The sequence below is a fragment of the Octodon degus genome, unplaced genomic scaffold (assembly GCF_000260255.1).
Source record: "Octodon degus isolate 3935 unplaced genomic scaffold, OctDeg1.0 scaffold00101, whole genome shotgun sequence".
Lineage (NCBI taxonomy): Eukaryota > Metazoa > Chordata > Mammalia > Rodentia > Octodontidae > Octodon > Octodon degus.
This window is the reverse complement of record NW_004524677.1, coordinates 7019395-7029891: the sequence shown is the minus strand read 5'-3', so window position 1 is coordinate 7029891 and position 10497 is coordinate 7019395. Positions and strand designations below refer to the sequence as shown.

The 10497-nt window shown below is 48.3% G+C and overlaps 1 protein-coding gene and 1 pseudogene across 1 annotated transcript in view; both read left to right on the top strand.

Moving 5' to 3' along the window:
- The window catches only part of Dchs2 (dachsous cadherin-related 2), a 262455-nt gene that overhangs the window by 71386 nt on the left and 180572 nt on the right, over positions 1–10497 (top strand). The window lies entirely within an intron of this gene.
- LOC105743134 overlaps positions 5137–10497 on the top strand; it is an 11745-nt pseudogene continuing 6384 nt past the window's right edge.

Here is a 10497-nt window from a genome sequence, read left to right as displayed (position 1 = left end):
CCTTCCTTCCTTCCTTCCTTCCTTCCTTCCTTCCTTTCTTCCAACACTGGGATTGAATCCAAGGCCTTCATTCTGAGTTGCATCCCAGCCCTTCTTTATTTATCTGGGGTAGGGTCTTGTGAAATTGCTAGGAGGACCAGTCTGGACTCAAATGTAGGATCTTCCAGCTTCAGTCTGCTGAAGTGCTGAGTTTATGGGTGTGCACTACTATGCCTGGCTAGTAATGCTGTCTTTTAACTCATTTTTCAACCTTCCCATTTTCTTTGACCCCAATATTCATAGATTTGTCAAATCTTAGCAGTTATGTTTTTTAATATAAAATTGGGCATCTTAGGACTGGCCAGATAGATCAGCGGACTAAAGCACCTGCTTAGGCAGGTGCAGGGACCAGGGTTCCCTGGTGTGCTGTGCCAGCCCCGCCCCCAGGGCACACTGGTACAGTAACTGAGACTGGGTGTGGTGGCGCACATCTGTAATCCCAGTGCTAGGGAGGCTGAAAACAGGAGGGTCACTACAAGTCTGAGCTGTGCAGTAAGACCCTGTAGACCCTGTACTAAAATAAATAAATAAATAAATAAATAAATAAATAAATAAGTAGGGCCTCTTTTTATCTCTGTTATTCTTTGCATGACTTACTTTGTATCAAACTGTATTCTTAATCTTCCATTGGTTCTTCCTCTAAACTGCCTTTCAATCTCTACTTAATTTAAGCTGATCTGCAGCACAGCTCCAATTCTGTTGTACTCGTGTTCCACAGGATTCCATGCCTGTGGCCTCCTGAGCTTGAGTTCATGATAAGGCCCCATGTCCTGCAACCTCAGTTCCCACTTACCAGATTGTATGACACATCTCCCAGCCAGACAGCGAGTGGATTCTGCATACTGGCTCCAGTTGGTTGGCTTCTGCCATGTATTTCACCACAAAAGTCTGCACTGCAAAGGTTTTATTTTCATTCAAAGACAAAAAAGATCACACTGTGGGTTTTTCCTGAGGGCACTGTCAGAAAGTAAGAGAAGTGGGTTGGAAATTCACCAGCACAGCAGCCCTGGCTCTTTGCTGCACCCTGGCTTCTCTCTCTCCCTCTCCCTCTCTCTCTCTCTCTCTCTCTCTCTCTCTCTCTCTCTCTCTCTCTCTCTGTACTGAGATTGCAGGAAAAGTCCACCATGCAGTCCTGGTTCAGGCAGGCTACACATGCATCCTGAAATGAAAGCAGAACCTAAGACACCAGCCAGGGAAGGAAACACAAAGAAGGTAATGACTGAGAAGGCAAAGCAGGGTTCAAGGGTTCATGCAAACTCATGTCCAAATTGAAAGGAGCAAGTGGGGCAGCACCCACAGAGCAATTCAACCCGGCTAGATTTTCTGTGCTTGGCCACCAGCCCATGGTGCTGTTGGGCAGTGGTGACACTTAGGAGGCGGGGCCTAGTGGGAGGTCGTGGGGTGATGAGTGTCATGACCTTGGATGGGATACCAGGGCCGACCCACCTTCCTCTTCCTCTTCGCCTGCTGGTGGGTGTGAGGAAAAGAGGCCTCCTCTTTTCTGTGCTCCTGCTGTGAGGTGAACAGGCCTCCTCTTTCCTGTGCTCCCTGCTATGATGGATTGGGCTGCAGCTAGTCCAGAGGCTGCAGAGCCAAGTGAGCATGGACAGGAATGTCTGAAATTGTGAGCCTAAAGAAGCCTTTCCTCCTCGCCCTTCCTTATCTCAAGCACTTTGTCACAGCAACAGAAAGCTGACTGACACGACTGAAACAGAGCGCGCTACTGAACCCTGAGTCTTCCCTCGTGTCTTGTGCAGAGACCATGTGGCTCTCAGAGTCGGGGTGAGCTCAACAAAAAACAGTTAAACACGCTTGGCTGGGGTAGGGGTCTGTATTAGTTTTAAAAAGCCAAATTTAAACACCAGTTGTGGCTCGTTTAAGCACGATGGCTGTGTGAGTTCCCTCGCAGCTATGCGTTTTGCATTAAATGGAGCTCATGAGCCAGAAATGTACTTTCTATTTCATAGTGCAGGGATCTGATGGGGTGGAAATTCAGTCCCTGATAAGTGTTAAAATTGTAAAGTTCTCCAAATACTACTATGTTAGTTCCAGGACTCCGACTTTAATGATGAAGGAGACTTGCTAATTGGCCCTTGGCCTCTAAACACAGCAGTAATTCCGTATACCTTCTAGATGGTGTTTAGCAGGCAGTGAAAATGCAAGTCACCTCCAGAGACAGAACCATTCTATCTGGGAGAAATGTGCTGAGCTTTTAAATTGTAGTTCGCCAGCAGTTTTAAGCATAGAGGAGAGTCCCCTCGAAGGCCAGGTCAGAAGCCCCCTGGAGTGGCTGTCTGTAGGCATTTGCTTGGTATAGACATACAGATCTACTGGGTCCTTGGAGGCGCTGGAACCCTGCAGAAGGGCTTGCTCCTCACCTAGCAGTGACTTTGACAGAACTTTAAGGTAACCTTTTTGCTAAAGGGACAGTGCTCCGGGCTCTATGGCAAAGCACAAGCAGCAGCTGCCACCTGTCATTTGCTTGTGATGCTTCAGCCCAGGGATCATGTTTCTCTGTCACTGTCAAGGTGAGTTTATCAGGAATCTGCTTTCCACAGTGCAGTCTTCTCTAGGCTTGGAAGAGATGTTAATTAAAAAAGAAATAGAGCTGCCAGAAGTGAATGATTGAGCTCCGCAGTTATCTTTGGACTCTGCCTGGTGTAGATATAATAGATATAATTCTCAAGGCAGGAGGCGGCGGCCACAGCCAGTCTGTTAGTTGCTGCTGCCCGGAATCTAGAATTCCATGGTATTACCACACAGCATAATCCTGTGTCTTTAAAAAAAAATAATCCTGTATGTTAAATGAGAGGCCTTGCATAAAGATCACCTTCCCATTTTCTGAACCCATTGGTTTGAGGTAGCCTGCCCTAGCCACATAGACCTAAGTAATTTACTGAAATCCTATGAGATTTCTAACAAAATCTCTACTGTCATTGTTCATATCTTTTTTCAAAAGGTGGCTTCATGCTGTTTACCCTGAAATCCAAGATGTTCTAGTGTGATTTAGTGATGGAATTTAACAATTGCCCGATTCATTTTCTCAAAAGAGAAAGCCTTACAGTTGTTTTGATCTGTAGCTTGCTTTCACCCCTGTTTTCTGGTTCTCCTTTGCTTTTTTCCTGTCTACTTTAAGCCCCAATTTCTCTACATCCTATAGTATTTTATTCCATTGTGCTCTTTATGATCATTGCCAAATGACAAGTGAAGCTTTTTATTTTCTTTGTTACACAGTACATGCATTTGCCTGGAATGTTAAGACACTGTTTTCTTGTTGTTGTTGTTTTCTTTAATGTTGTTTATGTCCAGCTCAGTAACTTCTACTTCTATCCCTGAATGATAGTTGCTGAGGATCTGAGGCTCTCTTTTCTCTTTGAATCCCTGATCCTCAAAGTTCCTTGCCTTGCCCTGCTATTTCAGCCCTGTATTGTGCTGCAGGGTCCACAAGGCACAGAAGGGATGCACAAAAGGAGGCTTTTTATATTTTGAGATCGTTTCACAATTGCTGAGGAGTAAGGACTCCACAAGTGTTTGTTCTCCTCCTACTATGTGCATCTGAAATAGAAAAATTTACCAAAAATTATTTGAATATATTTTTTTGCATACCAGTGGGCTTGGTGCAGTGACCCACAGTGATGGTGCAGGACCTTGCTGCTAAAAGTACATCCTGTGCGCCAGGAGGCCGGGCATGGCCCCCGCAGTGGGCGATGAACTGGACATGCCGACTCACCCAGTTAGCGAGCCAGACTCTGCTTTTCCTCAGGATCCTTGGGTGCTTTTGCATATTTTAACTTTTGAGAAAAGTCTACAGATATGTCTAATAAAATGTATGAGACATTAGAGTTTAGCTGCTTGCTGATGGTGGATGAAATGTACAGGTGCTCACTGTGGAATTAGTCTTATGATTTCAGTGATCTCGAAGGCTCACCTGGATTCTCACACCTCGGGGGCTTCGAGCTGAGCTTCTCTTCAGCTTTATTGCTGTGGCTGCACTTGCAGCTCGCCACGTCACTTCGGGATGCCTCCCTGTGGTGGGGGGAAGGGAGGAGCCAGGATCATTGGCGTTGTGAAGCCTGCGTGTTAGTGCGGAAGATAACCAATTACACGACTATTAAAAGTGATCTTGGGGCCATGAAAAAGAATGAAGTCCTGACCCAGCTGGGACCCCAGTGATGTCCATAAAAGGAGCTTATGAAGCCATAGAAGCACACAAAACACAAAAACCGTTTCATAAAAGCCCACGATTGGACTGTGGAAATGGCTCAGTGGCATAAGCGCCTGCCTGGAAAGCTCAAGGTCCTATGTTCGATCCCCAGAACTACAAGCTGCGCCACAACCTTCTGCCCAACCCCATGCACACTGTGCCAGCCCCAAAACCAGGCATGGTGGTGCACACAGGAGGATCACTACAAGTCCCAGCTGTGTAATGAGACTGCGTATCAACTAAATAAATAAATATCCAGAATAGAGAAGTCCCATAGAGACAAGAGTGGCTAGTGTCCACCTAGGGTTAGGGAAAGGGGATCGGAAGGCTTATGGTTTACTTCAAGGTGATGAAAAGCTTCTAAAATTGCTTATGGTGAGAGTTGCACACTGCTACTCAATTCTGTTGAATTGTATAAATGGGTGCTTCTTGCAGTATGAGAACTGTGTCTCACGGAGCTGGTAAAATTCTTTTGGCAGAGGCTCAAGGTTAGAGCTCAGCGGCACAGCACCTGCCTGGCAAGCACAAGGTCCTGAGTTTGCTTCCTGGTAACCACCCCCTCTACCCCCTCCAAAAAAAAATTAAGTTATTTCAGTGGGACTATGGAAGAGGCCAGGTGTCACCCCACATCCAAGGAGCTGGTGACCAGTGCGCTGGGGCAGGGATGAGTGACGCAGTGAGGGGACAGTGTGGGTCACAAGAGCCTGTGCGATGTAAGATGCTTCAGTCTTTATGCCAAGGCAATGGAAGTTTACCAAAGAGCTTTGATGAACAGGTGGGACATTTTTCTGCATGTCACCTGCTTTGAGCTGAGAATGGGCTGGATGACAACTAAGGCAGCAGGCTAGGAGGGCACTGGAGGCGGGCGCCCATGAGCAGGATTCCAGCACATCATGGGGGAGAAGAAGGTGGGTGTTTTTGCGTGCTTTGGATGTGGGGTCTAGATTTGTGGGTGGGCTGGGTGACTGAGTAAACCAGGGGTGAATGGAGGGCGACTCTCGGCCTCCTCCCTCTGGCATCTGCGTGTACTCGGTGCTGGCACGCAGAGTGGGAGGGGCCTGTGCCACCCTAGAGGACATTCTGAGGGTTAAAGTTCAAATGCCTCTTCTGAACATTTGATAGAACTGAAGATATGGCCATCAAAGTTACTGGCTGAGAAAAAGCTGAAGCAGAGAGCATGGTGTGTGAGCAGGAGAGGGAGGGCAAGCCTGAGGAGCCCCAGCACCTGGAGGTGACGTGCAGGTGGATGTGCCAGCTCACAGGGCCGAGCAGGGGCATCCAGAGGAGGAGGAAACCCACGGGAATGGTCCAGTAAAGTGGGGACATGGCCTGGGGCGCAAAGAGCGATGGCCTCTGCCAGGCGAGGCCAAGAAGCTGAGTTTTGTATGCATCAAGGGGGACATGAGAGGGGGCAATAGGAGGAGACGTTGGGGAGCTCCTCAGGTTGTTGAGCTGTCAGACAGGGAAAGGGCGGTGACTGAGAGGGAAAATGCAGGCAAGCATATTTAAACACAGTCTAGCAAAGAGAGGAAATTCTGAAAGAGGAGCACTCCAATTCTTTAATAAAGTATTTTGATTGCTCAGTGCATTGTTTCGCATTACAAGTATTGCCTGAACTTCCACCTCCTGCCAGGCATTTTGTTAGAGCTAAGAGTGTGGCAATAAGAACTCATTTCTTCCCTCCGGTCACTTTCCATAGTGTCCCCTAGGTGACAAACGTCCTCCAAGGCCACGTCCTGAGTTTTTGTCATTACTGCCTATTACCTAGATCGTGCTGTCACAGACAGGAGAAGTGCTGCCCGGTTAGTAAGCTCTCTGTCAGTAGATGTGGCTGTTTAGTTCTTTTGTCCGCTGTGCAGCGTTCGGCTTAGTAAGGGCCCACTAACTCCAAAAGCATCATCACTCTGCAGCTGCTAGAACTACAACGTCCGACAGGGTGCGAGGGTGGGTGCTCGGCGCCGACGTGCCTGGGGTAATGATTGCCCAGACAGCTGGGGAAGCATCGCTCCTGCAGTCTGTGTCCCTGTCGCTGGAAGAGACTTGTATTCGAACTGGGGGACTCAATAAGGAGACTTGTTGTGCACCCACAGTGGGCAGGCACAGCCCAGTCTGGTCAGGGCTCAAGAAGGACAAAAGGGGAAAGGAAGATCCACTGGCTCCCGCAGAGCGGGCAGCCCCACCTCCTCTTGTCCTTGGCTGTCAGAGCTCCAGGTTCTCACTTCACTCCACGGCCTGTCCTAGGGCTCCGCACGCTCCAGGATGGGCAGCAGCCCTCCCTTACCCTGCAGGCTCACAGTTTCTCAGACCTTTGACTTCCAGGTGAGACTGATGTCATCCACTTCTGGTTCCTTTCCTAAGTCTTTGGACTTGAACTGAACTACACTCCCCGCTTTCATTATTCTCTATCTTGCAGATGGTTTGTCGGGGGACTCCTCAGCCTCCATAGTTGCAGAGCAAGTTCTCCTAACAGCTTCTCTATTGTCTGCTGTCTTTTTGCTTCTTTGTCTCTGGAGAGCCGTGGCTAATACAGCATATACACAAAAATTATTAAGATCCCCAGCTTCCTTCCCACTGGACGCAAGATATCAGCATGTTCTCAAAGCAAGTAATTAGAAGATTCCTCTCTGGAAGAAAACAAACAGCTGGGACTCCTTCTAGCCTCACGCTTCTCTCTCCATCTGGTGTCTCCGTCCTATTGATTCTACCTCCAGATCTGCCTCACGTCTGCCTTGTTCTCTCAGCCCCATGGCCACTGTGCTAAGCCTCCAAGATTTCTTTCTCATCTGTGCCAACGTAAGTCTCCTAACCCATCTGATTTATTCCCTTGGAAATCATCATTTCGGTGCAGTGAAGAGAGCTTCTTAAGTGCTCGGTGGGCGGCACTCCCAGATGCAGAGGTCATCCCAGTTGACCCTTCATCTCTGCCCTGCCCAGGTGTGCCCTCCCTCCTCCCTGCCTCCCCTCCAGGCCAGGGTCACTCATGCCCCAGGCTTTGCCCACTCGTGCCCTCCTCTCTGGCTTTGTTCGCTTGCTTGATTTGCCTATTCTTGTCCTGAAACTTAGTTCTCACCTCACTCCACTTCCTGTCCTAGGGAATCTCGGCCTCCGTGGACTGAGCCAGGGGCTTCCTTTCCTCTGTGTCTTCACTTCCCCAGCCTGTCTCCCCAGGGACACCCAGAACATTATAATTACACCTCAGCTTCTCACAGGACAGAATACATCTGTGGCCCTCATTAATTTTGACTTGACAATCTAACGTGCAAGTAGGAGATGCTTGCTTGGATTGCAGAATCACAGTGATCCGCATCTGACTCTTACTCTGTGTTCTATGTAATACAAAATGTGCCTCTGTATTTTGAACTACCCAGGTTTGCTTTACCCAGGAACACAATTGCTAGTAAATTGAGGCAAGATTATAATTGGTTTTATTTACAACTTTGCTATTTTGCACAATTAATGAATTGTGCAAAAGCAGCAGAATTGTCTGGTAAGTTGAATCACTAATGTGTGTTTGCATGTGCAGGTGCTGTGTGCAGTGATGATGATGATGATTGTGTGTGTGTGTGTATGTGTGTGTGCACATGCACACGTGTGAGCGTGTGCATGCAGTTCCAGGTGCTCTTATTTAACCTTTACTTTAAAATGTCAAATGTGAAGCACCTGGGCACATCGCGCATTCGTGCTGGCTCCCCTGTGATACCTCTATTTTGTCTTACTTCAATTTGTAAAATGTTTGCAAAAGCATGCTGAGTGGGGCCTTAGTTTGCATAATTCCAAGCTTGCCCTTTAAAAGTATGCACATGTATCCACCTCCTTATGTTCTCTATTACAGTCATATTTGAATAATTTTATATGGGAATATTTTCTATTTTATTAAAAATCACATTTTTATTCCTTCTTTACATTATACTAAGACCCTTTATCACTTTAAGGAAAGAAATTTGTATGAAAATAGAAAAAGAGATACCTCCCAAATGTCTGACTAAATGACGTGGGTCTGAAAGGGAAGAGAAGCTGGTATTTATTGTCAAGTTTTTATAGCAAACATATAATTCATTACAGTGATTTTTCTAAACTAAACATCTCTAATGAATATCTTTAAAGATTTCTCGGTTCTTTTTCTTCTTGAGTAGCGGCAGGGGTAGGAGGACCAACATTTGGTCTCTGGCAGAAGAGGAAAGGGAATCTCAGGGAGTGGATCAAGGGACCCTGAGCTTGGGCACACACAGCAAGGGCTTCTGCCTGAATCATCCCCTGGCCTGAGCACCATCCCTCAAGCATCAGCCTTGAGACAGGGGGCCTCCTGCTTCACTCTGAGCACATTCTTGGGGTTCTCGGAGCCTCCATTCCTGTTTATGCAAAAAGAAGGGGTTGCGTGTGCTTAGCTAGTCATTTTCCCATTGGATCTGGACCCTATTCCTAGAGGAACACCATGCAGCACAGGTGCATTTGGAACTGTCCTGTTTAGAGAAAACTTGGTCACATAGTATAAATGCAGCAAAAGTAGGGATGTTTGTTCACGAGAACTAAAGCCCCACCGAGAACACCGAGGTACCTTTTCCTGCCGACTGATTGTGCACTTCTCTGCCAGCCATGCTGGTTTGTGGGCAAAGCAGGAGTTAGGAAAAGGTACGGCAAAAGAAGAGCCACTATGTAGACTCCTACGAACCCTTGTTTTCTGAACATTGAAAAAAAGGCACATAATTCTGCTATTTAGTGATAAAGAAATTTCAAGTTTAGAGTTGACTGTAAAGGTAATTTCTACGATTAGGCAAGTTTTCTAAATATTAACCTTTGCCCCCAGTTCCCTCATGCTGATTACCTTAAGAACAAGCACTTTTTTTTTTTTTTAACCTTTTTACTCAAGACGTGGTAGAGTTCTTAGATTTAGCAAATAAAAAAAATAGAATGTCTAGCTAAATTTGAATTTCAGATAAACAGTGGAGAGTTTGTTTTGTTTTGGTTTGGCTTGTAGTTAAAGGATGTTCCAGACCGTGCTTGGAAGAATCTGATTTCTGAAACAGCTCATGGTAGCCAACCCATTCCTGGCTGTGGGCTTCTCCTGTGTGAGGTCCTCAAGCGCCACAGGGTCCCTAGTTTGAAGCTGCTTATGGGGGCCACAGTGGCGCTAAAGGAGCTAGTTCCAGCACCTGTGGAGAAGTCCCAAGTGCCTTGTCTAGAATGTAAGTGGTCCTTGAATGTGGCCAGGCAGACTGGAAAGCGCTGCTAATCATGAACATTAAACTGTCAGGAGGGCGCTCACGAGCACCTGGGCGTCAGCGGTGTGGACGAGAAACGTGGCTCTCCAGTCCCCGTGTCCTCCTGAGGAGCCACTCCCTTGGGGACTCCCGGAGGAGACAGAGGGTCACAGCCTGGGTGTAACCTCAGTCTGGTTCATGTGACATGTGACAGAGGGCCTCCCACAGCGATGATGTTGGTTCTGCTTAACTGGGTCACATCTGCATCGCACAGCTGGGTGGGTGTAGTTCAAGGGCTGGAGTGACAGGGACAAGTGGGCTCATGTTTGTCAGGGTGTAAAAATATCTGGGAAATGAAATGAGTAGCACAGCCTGGACGTGTGACCCTTCACCGGGCTGTAAGGAAGAGGCAGGGAGGAGGGGGAGACACCTCCTTCTGGTTTGCCTGCAGCTAGAGTGGGGGGCCCTGGAGACAGCAGCATCAGGGGAATCACGGGGTACGCAGGGGAAAGGGGCACGCACACGGAGAAGCCTTCAGTAAGGCGGATTTCCCCATTCCCAGGCCCCCTTCTGTGGTCAGGTGTCCTAGTCCTGAACGCAGCGAGGGCCACACCGTGACTGAGTGTCCAGGAAGGACGCAGCTGCCCTGGCTCCAGGGCCACTCCTGGAGCCACAACACCAGAAGGCCCTCCGGGATCAGATGGCAGAAAGGGGAAGCAATGGCAAGCAGACTCCAGGGAGAATTGGAGGACTGGAAAACAGGAAGAAGTGTCCCACCTCACGTGGAGACTAGAGCAGGGGCCCGGAGGAAGAATCGCAGTGGAGATTAACAGCTGCTGGTGACCCTCAGAGGGACTGTGAGGACAGCCGTGTCCCTCTGGCAGGAAAGAGGAAGCAACCAGGCAGCTGTGCCGTTTTCCTGGTGGTCGCCCTCCTGCTCCTGCCTCCGGGGTGGGCGCTTCTCCTGGGCTTGGCCAGGCTGCGCCACTCTCAGGCTCCTCTCCTCGTCTGCCTGTCAAGAGCGCCCCTGAGCCCACAGGCCGGGCAGTCTCAGCC